This window comes from Cupressus sempervirens, chromosome 7 (genome assembly GCF_028749045.1).
Source record: "Cupressus sempervirens isolate cs-2001-9-10 chromosome 7, ASM2874904v1, whole genome shotgun sequence".
Taxonomy (NCBI): Eukaryota; Viridiplantae; Streptophyta; class Pinopsida; order Cupressales; family Cupressaceae; genus Cupressus; species Cupressus sempervirens.
In genome coordinates, this window is record NC_143124.1 from 819,568,057 (window position 1) to 819,587,555 (window position 19,499).

A 19,499-nucleotide genomic window follows, 5' to 3' on the forward strand; every position below is an offset into this window, starting at 1 on the left:
TATAAAAATTTAATAGAAAGTGATATTCACTACAATCAACACATAATATGGTCAGAAAATTGCACAAAACAATTCAAGAATGCAAGGATGTTCTACTGGTTGACTAAGATGCACATGACAAGTGTTGTCCAACATTTTTGGAACTTAATCAAGGAAGGGAATGGAAAGGGAGAGCACGATGGTGCAGGATCATGTGTGAAAAAAATAATTTCCAGAGAGGAATTGAAGTACCAAGGTATGGGATGAATGTGAATCAAGATAGTGGGTTAACAATTGGTCTTGTAGACCTTTGCAACCTCTTGATTCATATGAAATCTCTAGAGCACTACAATTAAACTAGATTGATGTATCAATAGATTGGGACCACGTATCTAACTTAGTTGAGCTAGGTAATTTGTCAATTTAAAATACTTCTTTAAAATTGCACTCTCCATTATTTTTTATATTAACACATCCTTGTACATTAAATGCAATTCATGAATATGCAATTATTTCAAATGAGGGTAATGAAGAAGGGAAAAATTATATTTTCATGTGTCATTGTATTGAAGCCAAAAAGAAATTAACAACTACAGTCATTGATGGTGAGGGTATTGACTACCCTATAGGATATGTTGTTGTTACACTCACTTGGCTAAGAAGGTATTGTCATTGTGTCTAGTTTCATTAACACCAAATTAAAAGTGATTTTATGATTATTATGGCATCAACTTATAAGGTTTAATCAAATACATGTACCTTACCAGGAATTCTAATGCCTGTTTGTTTGAGGATTTTGAGACACATAGACATATTCTTCATTTCTTTACCCTTGTTGTTGCAACAAATATTCAGTTGATAAAATAACATGGTAGACCTCTTAATAATAATTTGTGGAAAGTTTGTGAATCTAATCACAAGAAAATACTTGACAGAATAAGGCTTAGAGATGATCCAAAAGGATGTGTTGACCCAGAAGAATGATTCTACACTATCCAGTAGAATAATTCTTGAAAAATTTGTATATTTTTTATTTGAAATTTTGTAACTTTGTTATCATGTTCATATTTAGATGTCAAATTTTGTATATAGAAACTAACAAGAAATGTAAAATGTGCATATTTAGATGCCAAATTTTGTATATATAGAAACTAAGAAGAAATGTAAAATGTGCATATTCAAATGCCAAATTTTGTATAGAAAAGTTGTAAAAAAGAAACATGTACATATTTAGATGCCAAATTTTATATAGAAAAGTTGTAAAAATGTAACATGTGCATATCCAGATGCCAAATCTTGGATAGAAAAGTTTGAAAAATCTAACATGTGCATATTCATGTGCCAAATTTTGTATAGAAAAGTTCTAAAAATCTAACATGTGCATATTCATATGACAAATTTTGTCACTTGAATATGAGTTTATTTCCATTGTAGTTATGACTCTGCATGTTGATGGGATATGTAGTTTTTTCATTAGTGTCACTTTGTCATATTATCATGGTATGGTCTACCATTATTTTCTTGTCATCTCAAATTGAAGTATGGTCTACTACTATTAGGGTCTACCATTCACTAAGTAACACTATAGGTTTTGGCATCAAGCAGAAATTCTATGTCAAATCAAATCCATTTGGAATCTCTTAGAACTAAGATAGGTTACTGTAGAAGTCATCAACACAATTGTGTACCATCTAATAGTTTGTCTATAGCCCTCATGAGCTCTACGATATAGCCATTAGAAAATGATAGTTGAAATGTGCATGGTGCACCTTGGAAACACTTTAGTGCATGGTGCTCATGATTGTTTTGACATTTCATGGACAAAACAACATTGTTTGTAGGGTTCAACCACCCATCCAAAGCTAAATGAATATTTGAATCGATGCCAAGATGGATAGTTGGAAATATATGTAGTGTTTCTCCAAATCAGTAAGTAACACTACAAGTTTTGGCATCAAGAAAGAATACTATGTGATATCAAATCCATTTGGAATATCCCATAATTGAGATAGGTTACTATAGAATTTGTCAACATGGTCATGTTGGAAATATTAGAGGAGTAATTAAGAGTGGAGGGGTGAATCAATTACCACAAAAATAAATCCAAGATCCCTTAAGATATAAATATAGTTCAAAATCAAATTCTACTAAAATTGAAATATTGTTGTAACTTGGTTAGCACTAAATCACTTGATTAACACAACAACTTAGTTAATACTGAATATATGTACTATTACTTGGTTAATATTAAACATGTAGATCTTATGATATCAAATGTGATTAACCTTAAATAACTTAGTTGCAAAAATATAAAGAAAATAACATGAACACATGTGACACCAAGATTTGACATGGAAACCCAATTTGGGGAAAACCACCAATTTACAAGTAGCTACTATTTGTCACTCTTTTGAAGTGAGTCCTATTAGGAGCCAACCCTATTAAAGGTTACAAAACACATTGTCAGTTGTGACACTACTAAAGGATTTAAATCACCTTGTTAGGAGTGGCCTTGTTTGAGGTCTTTAGACACTTCACTCTAGAAATGCCATCTTGTTAGAGGATTTGGCAAATAGTTGTTAAGCTAACTCTGTTAAGAGATTTGATTCACTGCTACAATTATTAAAGAGTAACAATGATATGACCTAATTTTTGACAAAATTGTATTGCTGATTTTAGATCTCTATTTTTGTTTTAATAATTGATCCTCCTTGATCAAATAAAATTTTGTAGCTTGGTCAACTTAGGATACTCTAATAGCCTTCCAATTCTCTTCCTTGATTTATCTTTCCAATCCCATGTTTCTCACATTCAACCCCACAACTTGACCTTATACTTATATCATTTACCTTGTCAAGTCAACTTGAATACACTTTCTGTAATGGGCACCCCTGAATTTCCCAAAAAACTAAACCAACTGTTGAAAGGAATTATGTCAAACAGTTTGCATTCAACTTCATATTTCTCTATTTAATGTTTAAACCCCTTATAACTTTGGAAATCAAACATTTATTTGTTTTTTGTGTTTTGTGCATGGTATAGGAATCATACAACATAAACAAGAAAGAAACTACAATAATATGCAAATTGGACAATGAGTTGTTGCTAATAAAATGTTATTTTCAAAATTTAATTAAATCAAATGCGTGGCAGATTATCAACACACTAATTACTCCAATATCATTGGCATAATACTCTAGCCCATGCTTTCAGACTTGTTGCTACAGTGACGTGAATAGTACCACATGAATAGTGTTACATGAACAATGCTACTATAGTACTTTGTCTTTCAAATAGTCCATACCTTCATAAAAGCATTCCCTCAAAGTGGCATAAGCGTCAGACAAGTAGTGAAGAAGATATGAGCAAAATATCAAATCCACCTATAGCTAGAAATGCAATCAAACTGCTTGATAGTAAAGCTGATAGCAATGGATTCCAAAGGCCAAACCCCAAGGGAATGACGTCTAGAATGTCACAAGAGAGAATAGACATCCTCTAATGCCAAGAATGGATCTACAACTCACACACCAATTTCTTCTCATATTCAACATGTTGAACAAGGGCCACAAGCTCTCCTTTTTATTTCTACTTTATAGGGTCGACCCACTTTTCACAAGAAATGTGGGATAAAGTGCTCTAAAATATAATAACACCTTATGTCTCCCTTGGGCTTCCCTTTTCCAACACAAAACCAAACAATGATATTAAAGTAACACTTTATTATTTTCACATTTAATTTAAATGTTACTTTAATAAACTTCAGGCATTAAAATAAAATAGTAATTGGGCTCGAAATAATATGAGTGATAGCTCGTCAAAAAGATCTCATTGAGGAGCATCAAACCCAATCACTAATCCTGACATGTCCCATGCCTTGCTGACTTGAGTTTGTACAACACCATGTAAATCAACTCCATTTTGGCATGAACTGGAAATGACTAGGCCAAAACATATCAAGATCCTATTGACCTCTTTGTTAGCCTCCAGGACCACGTAGAAATAGGCTAATAGTCACAAAATGAGAAAAATGCTATTGTGGAGACATAATAGTCCCCTCCCCTTGAAATTTATTGTCCTCAAGAAATCTCAATCCTGTTTTCTATAACACCTACTCACTCTCCCAAGTACCATCCTCTTCTGGCAAGTCTCTCCATTTGACTAAATATTCTTTAACTACCTTGTTTCGTAGAGCCCTCTCCCTGGTATCCAAAATAGCCTCACGAATCAATATGAGATTCCCCTCCTCATCCAATGGTGGAAAATCCGTAGAAGGCACAACTCTTTGACCAATGGCTTTCTTAAGCCTTGACACATGAAATACATTATGCACTTGACTACCCTCTGGAACCTAAATCTTGTAGGTGACCTTGCCCACCTTGCGAATCACTTATAGGGACCATAAAATCTAGGCTTCAACTTCTCTTCTCTACTCTTCTTGAGTGATGACTTTTTGTATCGTTGTAGCCTTAAGTAAACCATATCCCCAACGTCAAAGCTACGCTCTATCCAGTGCTGACCAAAATACAATTTCTATTAATTCTAGGCCCGTTATATATTCTCCCTGAGCATCCTCAAAATATCTTGAGTATCCTACAAGAAGTCTTTGGTTTTGGGCACTCTACTATCCCCCAAAACTAGATCCATGAAGCTAGGTGCTTCATAACCATATAGTGCCATGAATGGAGTCATCTTGATGGACATATGATAAGTGGTGTTATAAAAGTACTCTCCTATATGTAGCCATTTGACCCAAGCTCTCTATTGTGTAGTCACATAGTTCCTCAGATATCCATCAACCCATTTATTCACAATCTTTGTTTTTCCATCTATCTGTAGATGATAACTAGTGTTAGGTGTAAGATCTATGCCACACAATCCAAAAAATTCTTGCCAAAAAGCACTCATAAATTTACTATCCCAATCATTGACAATGAAACTAGGTAGCACATGTAACCTAAATATCTCTCTAAAGAAAAGATCAGCCACCTCTGCTGTTATGTAGGTGGATGGAATAGCAAAGAAGCGAGAAAAATTTATCAGTTGATCAACTAACACATAGATGCAATCTCTCTCCCCTGTACTCATGGTAACCTTACTCGTGGTAACTTGGTGATGAAGTCCATACAAATACTTTCCCATTTCCTATCCATAATGGGAAAAGATTGTAATAACCCTACATGATATGTGTGCTCTCCCCTATTCTACTAACAAACTGCACACTCCTTAGCATGCTTCTGAACATCATCCTTGAGCCCTTTCCATGTGAATCACTCATGGATCTGCCTATAGGTCTTAAAGACCCCTAGATGTCTAGTTGTAGGTGCATCATGACAATGCCTTCAGTATTACCTCCCTAAAATGTGATGAAGGAATCAAATATATCCTATCCTAGAACTTGATCAATTCGTCCATCACCACATCATGATCATCTTGTATGGTGTCTATAATCACTCCAGAAGCCCAAGTGCCCCTTACCTACTCTTTCATAACCTTATTTCTCAAATCTCCTGTAATCTCAGCTAGAGCGCAACTATGAGGTCTCCTGGATTAAACATCTACCACCACATTCTTCTTATCTTTGACAAACTCAATGTCAAAGTCATAACCTTGCAACTTTGTAATCTAATTTTGCTCTCTATCATTCAAGTCATGTTGGCTGATGAAGTATTTGATGTTGTTGTGATTAGTCTTGATAACAAACTCCCCCCAACTAGGTAGGACTGAAACTTGGCCAATGCATGCATAATGTCCAACATCTCGCAGTCATAAATGGAATAGCTCCTCTCCACTCTATAGAGCTTCCTACTCTCAAAAGTAATGGGATGCTTCTCCTGCATCAAGACTACCCCAATCCCATCACCTAATACATCATGATTAAGCTCAAATGGCTTCATGAAGTCCAGTAGAGCTAATACAAGACATGATGACATCACCTTCTTGAAATGATCAAAGCATCTTTGAGATACCCTTGTCTATATGAAAGCCCCTTTCCTAGTAAGGTTTGTCAAAGATGCAGCAGTCTATGAAAATCCCTTAATAAATATCCTATAAAACCCATAGAGACCAAAGAACCCCTTAAGCTATGCGAGGTTCATAGGAGTAGGCCAATCAACAATAGCTCTAATCTTTTCATGATCTACCCAAACGTCATCTATGATGATGATATGCCCAAGGTATAGTAACTTAGTCAATCTAAACTCACACTTAGATTCCTTAGCATATAGTGATTCTTTCTCCAAAATGGACATCATCTCAAGATGTTGTAAATGCTCCTCCCAAGTCTTATTAAAGACCAAAATTTCATCAAAGAAAATCAGGACAAATCTCCTAAGTTTCCCCCTAAATACCTAATTCATGCAACTCTAGAATATAGTAGGGGTATTGGTTAGCCCAAATAGCATAACCAAAAACTTGAAGTGGCCATAGTGACACCAAAATTCTGTATTCTCAATGTCCTCCACCTCATCCTAATCTGATGATACCCTAACCATAAATCAATCTTTATAAAGAAGCATGCACCATGCAGCTCATCAATCAACTCATCTATCCATGGGATGGGATATCTATTCTTAATGGTCTTCTTATTTAATGCCTTGTAATCAATGCACATGTGCATTATCCCATACTTCTTCTTTACCAATACTACTGTTGAAGCAAAGAGGCTCTTATTAGGCCTGATATGCCCCATCTCCAACAAATCCGTAATCGCCTTCTCTATCTCATCCTTGTGTTTCTTAGGATGATGATAGGGAGTAATCATAATTGGTTTGGCTCCCTCCTTAAGCTCAATAACATGATATATCCCTTTGTCAGGAGGAACCCCATGCAGAATCTTGCCAAAAAATTTAGCATGCCTATCAAGAATCTCTTGGATATCTAGTGGATGACTCTTCACCTGTAGCTCTTGTGAGGCTGGCATAGTGAAACATTCTGCCACCCACTCCATATCATCATGCTAAAGTAGTCTCTGCATTCTCCTTAAGGAGATTACTCTACATCTCCCATCAAAAAGTCCTCTAAGTACAATAGTTCTGCCCTCATACTAGAACCTCATCTCCAATTTTGCTAGGTTAAGTGTGAACTCAACCAACAAGGCCATCCATGTCATGTCGAGGACGGCATCATAATCTCCCATGTGTGCTACATAGAACTCATCCTCCAATTCACAGCCATCTCCAAACCTTATATGAAGGTTAGATATCTTCCAAGTGCATAATAATTTGTCACCATTCACCACCATGACTCTAAATTCAACATGCTTCTCAATCTGTAAACCTCTCTTGGCTACCAATTGTGCATCTATGAAATAATGTGTAGCCCCAGTGTCAATGAGTGAGATCACTTTTTTCCCCTAGATAGTATCCCTAACCTTAAATGTGATTGCATTCTGAGCTCTTGTTAATCATACCAATAACTTCTCATCCTTAGGAATGTTGCTCTCCTCTGTAGTGCTACCCTCATCTAAATCGAAGTGTTGATCCTCCCTCTCTGACTATGACTCATCTGTTGAGAAATACTCCATTTGATTTGCCTTAGCTTTGAGAGGACACTTATGAGATAATTCGCAAGGCTCTCTGCAATGAAAATATAGCTTCTTCCTCCTCAACTCATTCAAGGTGTCATTATCCAACTTATTATCCCTTTCTGGCTGAGCATCCCGATGAAATTTTTTTTGTCCTTCTCCTTATCCTTCTTTATATGTAAATCCATAGGCTGAAATCTGCTCCTAAGAGAAGAAGGTGCTAAGTCATGAGCCTTCTTAGTAGCCTCCTGTAATGTAGCTGGGTCATGCAGCTTAACCCAAACCCTCAAAGAATCTGAGAGTCCATCCATAAATAACACTACTAACCTCCTCTCTAAAATATCTATGACCAACATAAATAACATCTAAAATTCACTGATATACGTCTCAACTGATCCCCATTGCTTGAGTTGTGCCAAATCCTAAAAGTATAACATGGGATCCCTAGTATCAAATCTCTCTATGAGCCTCTTAGTGAACTCCTCGTAAGAAGTGATCTCATTATGCCCCAAGGTTACCATGCCATGGTGCCACCACTCATGCATTGGGCCATCCAAATGAATGCTCACATACTTTATAGCCTCCTCCTTAGGCATATTATTCAACTACAAGTATGTATCTAGCTTTTCCACCCAAGCTCGTGCAGTCATCTTTATTGAAGCATCATAATAAGGTAAAGAAATTTTTCCAACTTTCTTTCTCAACTCAAAGTTTTGATTCCTCCCTCCTTTAGGAATGTTTCTCATCCTCAAGTCCATATAATCTCTAAGGGAAATGTTTGCCTAAAACTCTAGTCCACCAGCCTCCTGGTCCCTCTTGAACTGATCCTATAACTCAGTAATCTATGGTTCATTTACTAGTTGAACTGGACCTCTGGGTGGGAAGGTGGGTAGAAGAGGTCTCGAGCTCACTATTCAAGCTAGCTTTGCAACAAGTCTAAATTTATCAACCTCATTCCCTTTGTTGCCATGTCCATTATTACCGTTAATGTTATTCTCAAGACTGTTGTTGTTGCCTTAGCCTCCATTATTATCATTGCCCCTATTGTTATCATTTCCCCCATTGTTATTATTTCCATTGTTGGCATCACCTAGATTAATATTGACACCCATCTGGCTAGCCATAAGCTGCAACATCATGTCCATTTGGCTATTTTTCTCCTGTTGTATATGCTGCCCCTCCTCTAACGTACCTAGTAACTATCTGAACATTACCTTCTCCTAATATGGACTGATATTCCTACCTCCGCCTCATCCTGTATTCCTATCATCTTGGTCACCCATACTACTATCTTGTTCAAAGAATATCTCCTATGTGTCTGTATGACTAGATTCTATGTCCACATGCATGGATGAACTAGACTGCTCGCTCTATGAGTCTGAATTGTTGTTGTCTTGCTTTAGTATGGAAAAAGTTAATGGCCTTTGTTGCATGCTCAAAAACACATTCTAAACTTGTTTTATTTCTGACTTTAGTGTTTTGGCATTTTTTCAAACACTTTTCCCTTTATTTGGCTATTCCAAATTCCCTATAAGGCTTCTACAGGATGGTAGGACTTAAAGCTCTAATACCACTATAATGGACACCCCTAAATTCCCCAAAAAACTAAACCAACTACTAAAAGGAATTATTTCAAACAATTTTCACTCAACTTCTTATCTCTCTATTTAATGTTTAAACCCCTTGTAGCTTTAGAAATCAAACATTTATTTGTTTGTTGTGTTTTGTGCATGGAATATGAATCATACAACATAAAGAAGAAAGAAACTACAAAAATATGCAAACTGAACAATGAACTGCTACCAATAAAATGTTATTTTCAGAATTTAATTAAATCAAATACATGGCAGATTATCAACTCACTAATTACTCCAATATCATTGGCATAATACTCTAGCCTATGCTTTCGAACCTACTGCTACAGTGACATGAATAGTGTCATGTGAATAGTGTTGCAAGAACAATGCTACTATAGTACTTTGTCTTTCAAATAGTCCACTACCTTCATAAAATCTTTCCCTCAAAGAGGCATAAGTGTTTGACAAGCAGTGAAGTAGATAGGAGAAAAATATCAAATCTGCCTGTAGTTGGAAATGCAACCAAACTGCTAATAGCAAAGTTGATAGCAATGGATTGCAAAGGCCAAACCCCAAGGGAATGATGTCTAGAATGTCACAAGAGAGAATAGATGTCCTTTAATGCTAAGAAGGGATATACAACTCACACACCAATTTCTTCTCATATTCAACATGCTAAACAAGGGCCACAAGCTCTCCTTTTTATTTCTATTCCATAGGGTCGACCCACTTTTCACAAGAAATGTGGGCAGTGATAACTTTAAGAAACCTCTCCCAAAAAAATGCCTAAAATGCTGGCAAATCCAACATTTTGTGGGTAGGAAAATTTTAATGTCGAGGGCAATTTTTTTGTTCCACATAGGGAAATAAAATATTATATGTTGGCAATTTTTTCTTGCCCTAGCAAAAATCATTTTAAATGTGGCGAATTAATTTTTTTCTTCTTGACATATAAATAAATGATGGCTAGTTTTTTCCTTGCCAAAAATGAATTAATAATGTTAGAAACAAATTACTTGTTTTGTAGGAAAATGAATAATAATGGTCTTGGCTAATCTTTGGTGGTAAACAAAAAATTTGTTTAATCTGAAAGCGAATTAGTAGTCACTTTAAGTTTCAACTTGTGTATTGTCTTAGGTCTATTATTAATAATGTCGTAATGTCATTACATCAATGTCACTATTACCAAGTCGGCTACTGTCACTTTCAAGTTATGTATTGTTAATACAATAGTTTTATCGATATCGACCATTGATTAATTAGAGATCAATGACAAAAGATGCATTTTGGGGCCACTCACTTGAAAAAAACTGGACTCGCATGAAATTCTCTAGAATGGAGACATGTGGGCATGAAAACTATTAAGGCATTAACTAGAATGTACTCAATGTCAGAAACTTTTGACTATCTGACATTAATGTGAGTACATTTCAGTGTTTTGCACACTTGAAAATTAGTAGGAATACAAAAAAATAAGATATGAAAGATCACAAATGCCAAACAATTTAATGCAACTACCATTAAATAGCCTCTTTAATTCCTCTTTCATTATCATTTTTCAAATTCTTCAATTTGAATTTGGTTTGTAGAGTTTCTTGAATCTTAGTCATGGATATGCCAATTCACCTTAAATGCACTACAATGGCTCTGCAAAAGCCCTTTTTAGGTAGGATTCATGACGATGTCCTTGCCATGGTTTGCAAGCCAGATGCCTAAAGTCTTTTAATTCACCATGCTATATTCATGGTCCTCGGCCATAAATTCTTAAGAAACGATAAGAGGTACCATGTGTCCAATGATATTACCTCCTGCTTCCTCACATCTCTTATCGACCTTGGAGGCAGTCAAATATACATTCTAATGCTTTTGTATAATATTTTTATGGAAACATTTTTAGAAGATGACATCAAAATTCTTGTATTGGTCGAGCAGGTAACGAGGTCGGGCATTGGCATCCCTTTTGCAGATGTAGTAGACAAGTGTTGGGAGCAAGGCATAGGGAGAATTATACAGAAGTATCCCTTCCTTCTTGGCATGAATAACTAGCAATTAACTTGTCATCAAAAGTGGGTGCGGCTCGAAAGGGATTTTCTATGAAAGTGGTTGTTGTTGGATGATGTTAGCGAGACTGACTTCACATGGCTGGATGAGTTCAGTGACATCATCTTCTCCAAAAAATTCCTCGTAGAGGGACTTGAAGACCTTTCTAATTAAAGGCTTCAAGCCCTCAGCCCCTTAGCCCACTGATGCTTCCAGCCTCCCTGTTCCCTAGTTCCTTGTTCCCTATTTTCTGAATCCTATTTCCTTAACCCTTTCCCTTTGGGCAAAAAAAATGTTTTAAAGATATTTGTTCTCTTTGGATTGGGCCTTGGCCTTTAATGTAAATAATGAAATAGTAAAACTAGGCCGATTTAATCAGCTATTTTGAATATCTATGCTATGAATCAATATTATGTACATTGTACACTCTATTATTAATCAAAACAATAGTTTTTGGCTTCTCAAATCATTGTTCCTGTTAGTCTATGACTTTGTTTTTGGTATCTCAATGCACCAGGGATAACTTTAAGAAACCCCTCCAGAAAAAAAGCCAAAAATGCTGGCAAATCCAACATTTGGGGGCAAGAAAATTTTAATATCGAGAGCGATTGTTTTGTTCCATATAGGGAAATAAAATATTATATGTTGGCGATTTGTTTCTTGCCCTAGCAGAAGTCATTTTAAATGTGGCAAATTAATTTTTTTTCACTGACAGATATATAAATGATGGCTATTTTTTCCCTTGCCAAAAATTAATTAATAATGTTAGAGGCAAATTACTTGTTTTGTAGAAAAATGAATAACATGGAAAAGTTTGCATGGAAATCATTAATCATGTCAGGCACTATTGACTATTCGACATTAATGTCAGCACATTTAGGCGTTTCACACACTTGAAAATTAATAGAAACATGAAAAAATAAGATATGGAAGATCGTGAATGCCACATCACCAAAGAATTAAATGCAACTGCAGTCTGCCATTAAATAGGCTCTTCAATTCCTCTTTCAATATCATTTTTCATATTCTAATTTCTTCAATCTGAATTTGGTTTGTAGTTTCACTTTGCAGAGTTTTCAAATTCTTAAATCATAGTCATGGATATGCCAATTCGCTTGAAATGCACTAATATAGCTTTGCAAAAGCCCTTTCTGGGAAAAATTCCTGATGATGTCCTTGCCATGGTTTGCAAGGTAGATGGCCAAAGTCCTTTTATCCGCCATGCTATATGCATGGTACTCGGCCATGAATTCTTGAGAAATGATAAGAGGTACTGTGTGTCAACGGATATTACCTCCCGCTTCCTCGCATCTCTTCTCGACCTTGGAGGCAAGCAAATAGACATGTTGATGCTTCTGCGTAACATTTTTTAGGAAACGTTTTTAGAAGATGATATCAAAATTATTGTATTGGCCGAGCAGGTACCGAGGCCAAGGATTGGCATTCCTTTTGCAGATGTAGTAGACAAGTGTTGCGAGGAAGGCATAGGGTGCATTATACATAAGCATCCTTTCTTGCTCGACATGAACGAACAGCAACTGACTCGCCATCGAAAGTGGGCACGGCTCGGAAGGGATTTTTTGCGAAAATGGTTGTTGTTGGATGATGACATCAACAAGGCAGACTTCACATGGCTGGACGAGTTCAATGACATCATCTTCTCCAATAGATTCCTTGCGAATGGAATTGAAGACCTTTCTGATTAAAGGCTTCAATCCCTATGCTGCTCAGCCTGCTCATGCTTCCAGCGTCCTTGGTTCCCTATTCCCTTGGCCCTTTAGGGAAAAAAAATGTTTTGATTAGGGCAAAAGTTTGCCAAAAAAATGTTTTCAAGATATCTGTATTTTTCTTTGGATTGGGCCTTGCCCTTTTTTGTAAATTACGAAATAGTAAAACCAGGCTGATTAGTGATTTAATCAGATATTTTGAATATGTATGCTATGAATCAGTATTATGTACATTGTACAGTCTAAAATATTATCAATGAAAACAATAGTTTTTGGCTTCTCAAATTGTTGTTCTTCTTAGTCTACGACTTTATAAGTTTGTTTTAAATTTATGTGTCAAATTTTTATAATTTATGTGTCAATTTTTATTTCATACCTATCTTGACACCTATTCCTAACTTTTTTTTCATTATGAAATCTTTTAAATGATGAAGAATAATTTATAATTTATAAACAATTATCAGCATTTTTAATATATGTTAAATTTTAATAATTTATAGATATTATAACTATATTATATTTTAATTTTGAAAGTAAATAATAAATATGAATAAAAATAGAAAATTTGCAATTATATTTTTAAATTGTAATTATAACCATATCATATACATATAATATAATTAATTATACTATAATATAATATAACATAATTATAATTTATAACTATATAATATTTATATAATATAATAATAATAAAAATGAGTATGACCATCTCATATTAAGATAATCGTGGATTCTGTGACACATGTCACAATTTCAGATGAATCTAGGCAGATGGGAAAAGATTCTCCAAATCGGCCCGAAATTCATCCCGGGCCGTCAATGACTTGAGTTACTATTATTATTATATAATATAATATATTATAATTATAATTTATAACCATATAATATTTATATAATATAATAATAATAGCAATGAGTATGACCATCTCAGATTAAGATAATCGTGGATTCCATGACACGTGTCACAATTTCGAATGAATCTAGGTAGATGGGAAAAGATTCCCCAAATTGGTCCGAAATTCCTCCCAGGTCATCGATCACTCGATGGTTCTTCTTCTTATTATTATTTATATAATATAATAATAATATTTATTATTAATATAATATTATACCATATAATATTTATATAATGTAATAATAATAATGACTCGAGTCATCGACGAAATTATTATTATTATTAATATTTATATAATATTATATTATTATTATTATTATTATTTATCTAATAATAATATTTATTATTATAATATTATAATATTATTATTATTAATATTTATATAAGAATAATATTTATAATAATAATAATAATAATATTATTATTATTATACCATATAATATTTATATAATGTAATAATAATAATAATGACTCGAGTCATTGACAAAATTATTATTACTATTATTATTAATATTTATATAATATTATGTGGACTTAATTTTATTAATATAATATTAATAATAACATAATATTATTATAAATATTATTAATATTTGTATAATATTATGTCCACATAATATTATATAAATAATAATAATTATTATTATTATGTTGATGACTCGAGTCATTATTATTATTATTATTACATAATATAAATATTATATGGTATAATATTATAATAATAATAAATTTTATTATTATATTATATAAATATTAATAATAGTAATAATAATAAGAACCATCGAGTCATCGACGGCCCGAGAGGAATTTTGGGCCAATTTGGGGAATCTTTTCCCATTTGCCCAGATTCATCCGGAATCGTGACATGTGTCACGATTTCGGATGAATCTGGGGAGATGGGAAAAGATTGTCCAAATTGGCCTAAAATTCCTCCCGATTCGTCGATGACTCGAGTCATTATTATTATTATTGTATTATATTATATATATATTATAATAATATTATATTATATTATATAAATAATATTATTATAATAATAATAATTCCGGAGTCATCGACAGCTTGGGATGAATCTCGATCTATTAGATTGAGATGGTCAATGGGTCATTATTATTATCATTATATTATATTATTTAATATAATATAAATAATATTATATATAATATTATATCAAATAATATAATATAATAACAATAATAAATTTAATAACCATTTGATAGTCTATAGATTGATGACCCGAGATGAATTTTGGGCCGATTTGGGGAATGCTTTCCCATCTGCCAAGATGCATCCGGAATCGTAACACGTGTAACTTATGTACATCAGTGATTCAATACATTATTTAATATTGATTTTGAGTCTTGACAATTTATTACAGTTAGATGTACATTGTACATAAAAGTAAAACCATTAATTTCTTATTACTTTCGTTTTAACTATTAAACTTCAAGTATTACCTTTTTAGAGTATGAAGTTGAGAGTTATGGAACTGTAAGACGAGAGTCCAATAGAATAGCCATAGGGTTTTCAAATTTTCAAAATTTTATTTTGTGTTCTGGTTTCTAAAGACTGAAAGTGTGAAACTTGGGTATCAGATGACAACACCAATTATCCAATCTCAATTCTAGGTATTTATTTATTTTCAAAAAAATTCCATTGCGATTTGCAGCAATAGAAATCTTGATTTTAATTGTCTTAGGTTTACACTTTACAATCATTTTGAATAGGGTCTGAAGTCTAATAACCAGTAGTAGCCAGGCACGGGAAAAACAAAGTCAAAAACCTCCCAAACGAGTGCACCTATAAAGGAAAAGAATACCATTATACAACTCAGACAAGTGCTACAAACCCCAGGTTTCACCGATGAATGTCATGATATTTTTTATCCTGTTATCCATGGAGATTTTGGAATCATGGCAATTAGACATTCATTGTTTAGTAAGTGGAAAGATCCCCAGAAGGAGAGACTTTATTACAAATATAACAGCAGTAGTGGTGCATATACAAATAAACTAGCTACTCTAGTTATTGGATTAGCAAACCTCGTTGTACTTGAAGTATTCCGTTGCCCTAAAATTGTAATGCTATGTGCTCAGAATTATGATGAAAATAGAAAGGCAATTGTAAACCAAAACACTCAAGAGGAAATTTTATCAATAACTGAGAGTGAATTTTTCACTTTGTTAGACCTAGGGTTAGGGTTTAAAACAAAAAGCTCTAATAAGCGCATTGACTTGGATAAACTAGCTCAGGCTTATGACAAGTTAGAAAGAAGTTTTCAAGATTCATATATTAAGGGTTTAATACCCTTAGCATCCACTAGTAGTGTTACTATTACACTGGACAAAGACCATAAGCCTCCTTATCAGTATGATATTTTTGTGGCATGGGTTCAGAATAATATTTCTTTGTTATCATTTTTCCTGGGATTGGACAGTAACAAGGAAGTGGGGGCTAGTGTTCTTGAAATGATTTATAATATCCATTGTTGAGGTTAGTCAGTTGACAATGTAGCAGTAAGATATGATTTTGTTTGGTACATTATTGAATCTATGCAACAACAATTAGTAATGATTAAACAAAGTACAACTACAAGCAAGATGAAGACATTTAGGTTCACAAGTTACTTGTGCTACCTTATTTTAGCAAAGCATCACCCAATATTTGAGACATAGAACACCAAGCTTGATATTGAGGTCTATAAGTTTGATGAGAAAACCTAGAAGAAATCAGAAACACCAAGTCCAGTATATGAGTGGACACATAAGATGAGGATGACTTTCTAACAATAAAAACTACAACCATTTTGTAGACTTCTTTTTGGTACCTATTTACCAAAAAATCATAGGCACTACAATGTCTAGATTGCCTGTGTCTTGTAAAGATTGCATTCAATTGGGAAGTTAGATTCAATTGGTTGACTGGTTCTTCATGGAAGACTACACTATCTTAAGGTTTTACGGTTCAGTGGTTGAACCTTGCAAACTTCCAATGCATGTTATAGAAAGGTTTTTGGCACTAGAATATGTAAGGCATATGGAGAGCGCAGATGAACTTTTCAGTGGACAACAAAAGAAAATGATATTTTCTTCCTTGCCTTTTGCAATTGGAGGCCTCACATTTGAGAGAAAGGCTTTCAAAGTGGCAAATGAATTGGTAACTTTTTTTGGCTTTCATTTTGTTAGTCACTGGAATTATGATCCACTGAACATAATAAAAACAAGACTTATTGCCAATGGGAACTCTGCGAGCAAATATCAACACCAGGAGATGTCATTGATAGAAAAGTTAAAAAATAAGGATTCATGGGATGAGGTTAAGAAAGAGATGGAGAAACATGCAACAGAGAATAATATTTTAATGCAACAACTTTCATCCCAAATTACAACATTGCACATATCAGAGTCACACAAATCAGGGCCTCTAACATACTTAAATTTCTACGAGAAAGCACCTGAACCTTCTAAGAAGTCTATGCCGAAAGCAATTAAAGAGGCATGCATATCTGAAATGTGGTGTCAAACCAAGATAACTAAATTTTGAAAAATGAGGCAAAATTTGGGTGAACCAAAGACATCAGAAAATTTTGAGAAAATTGATGAGGATGACCTTTTCAGCACTTATTGGGATAAAGAGCATCCAACTATACTATATCAACTTGAAAGTTGCAATGACAGTGATATTCAAAGACAGGAGGACCTCCAGTCTGATGCTGACATTCAAGGTATTGAGGATTTTGGGTCAACCAAGCGCAAAGATATTATTAAACTTCAAATGAGTGATTCTACTAAACAAACGTATGGTAAAGGAGCAACTATGATACAAAAAATGGGTTATGTAGGTATAGGGCCCATTGGTGCAAGTAGTGATGGGATTTGGAATCCAGTTCTAGTACCAGACTCACCCAAAAGAGGAAGTAAACCAATCATTGGAAGCTCCGAGATTGAAGATGATTCATCTAAAAAGGGCAAAAAAACATTATACTTCTGCTTTTGAAGGTAATCCCAAAACATTATTTGTTAAATCTTCAAATGCAGTTGTAGTTGATCCCACTGGCACTGGCACTGACATTGGCACTAGCATGGATGAACCTTGTGCAAAAAAGTAAAAACTTATGACAATTACACTGCAAGAAATGTCAACAGTTACTTCAGTAATGTATGCACCAGTGGCTTCTGTACAAAACCCTGAAAATAGTCCTAAAATGCTAGGATTTGGAATGGGCCATCTTTAGTATGTTGGCAATCCTCAAAATAAAGTTGTAGGTGGAGTAAGTTTAGCTAGAGATGGAGGAGCATCAGCATTCAATGATACAGTTGATAATTCACCTTTCAAACACTCAATTGTGTCAGAAAACCCAGATTTTAGTTTGAACGAGTTTGCATCAAAATTTGAATAGACAAGCAAAAGAAATAGGCAAATTATGAAGACTTTGAAAAGTGATGCAGTTGTCAAATGTCAGGGATCTACTAACAGAATATTTCCAACATATGATCCAAACAATGAAATGATGAACTTCATGGCTTTTATGCCCCTGGGTAGAGATAATAATCCACCACAAAATGTAATAAATCATAACGATATACAAGTTACCAGTCTTCAAATGGATTTGTCAAAAGTGAAAAATATTGACAAAATCAATATATCAAAAGAGAGCAACAAAATGGTCTACTCTACACTTCTGAAAGTGGAGAGGGAAAACAAAAGGCTTACAAAGAAAATAGAAAAGTTACAGGCAGACCTTGATAATGTGAAGGTGAAGGAGAAAGCAGCAGACAATAGGTTCAAAGAATTGCAAAATAGGATAAAGAAATCTTCTCCTACAGAGGTAATTTTCTAGCAAGAAAAGATGAATGAGCAAGTGCAACATTTGACTAAAGAATTGGATGAGTTCCAAAAAAGACTTAAGAATGAGCAAGCATCTACTGCACAGTTGTTCAAGTCTATAGAGAGTAGTGCACAGGTCATGAATCAATTGAAAACTAAGCTAGAATCTGCTACCAAGGAAAATAAAATTTTGAAGGATGAATGGGAGAAGGAAAAGAAAAAATTGGAGTCTAGGGCAAGTATGATTTTTAATTTGCAAAAGGAATTGGGGAATGAGAAGAAAAAAGAGGAGTCTACTAAAGACACAATCCACAATTTGAATAACCAATTGGAGAATATGAAACAAAAAGAGTTGTCAATTGCAAAAACTATCAGTGATTTGAAGGAGGAATTGGAGAATGCAAAGAAAACGGAGTCTAGTGTTACTGCAAGCACTAACACAATCCACAAATTGAGGAGGGAATTGGAGAATGCAAAGAAAAAAGAGGAGTCAGCTACAAAACAAAACCTTGATTTGAGAAAAGAATTGGAGAACACGAAGAAAGAGGAGTCTACTCAAAGTCTCCATGATTTGAAGAAGGAATTGGACAATGTGAAGAAAAAGGAGGAGTCCACTTCAAAGACAATCCATGATTTGAAAAGGGAACCCGAGGAAAACAAGAAAAAAGAGGTAACTACTGCAAATAAAATCCAAGATTTGAAGAAGAAATTGGAGGATGAGAGGAAGAGAACAAATGATTGGCAAAGGCAACTAGAGGAAATGTAGAAAAAGACTGAAAAAGAGATGTCTGAAATGAAGAAAAAGGTGGAGAATTTAATGGTGAAAAATAGAACGACCTCTTTCGAAGACCATCATGTGAAGGATACTATAATAAACATAGTTAAGCTTATGAAACAAGAAATTTGGGACAAAATAATGACAATCA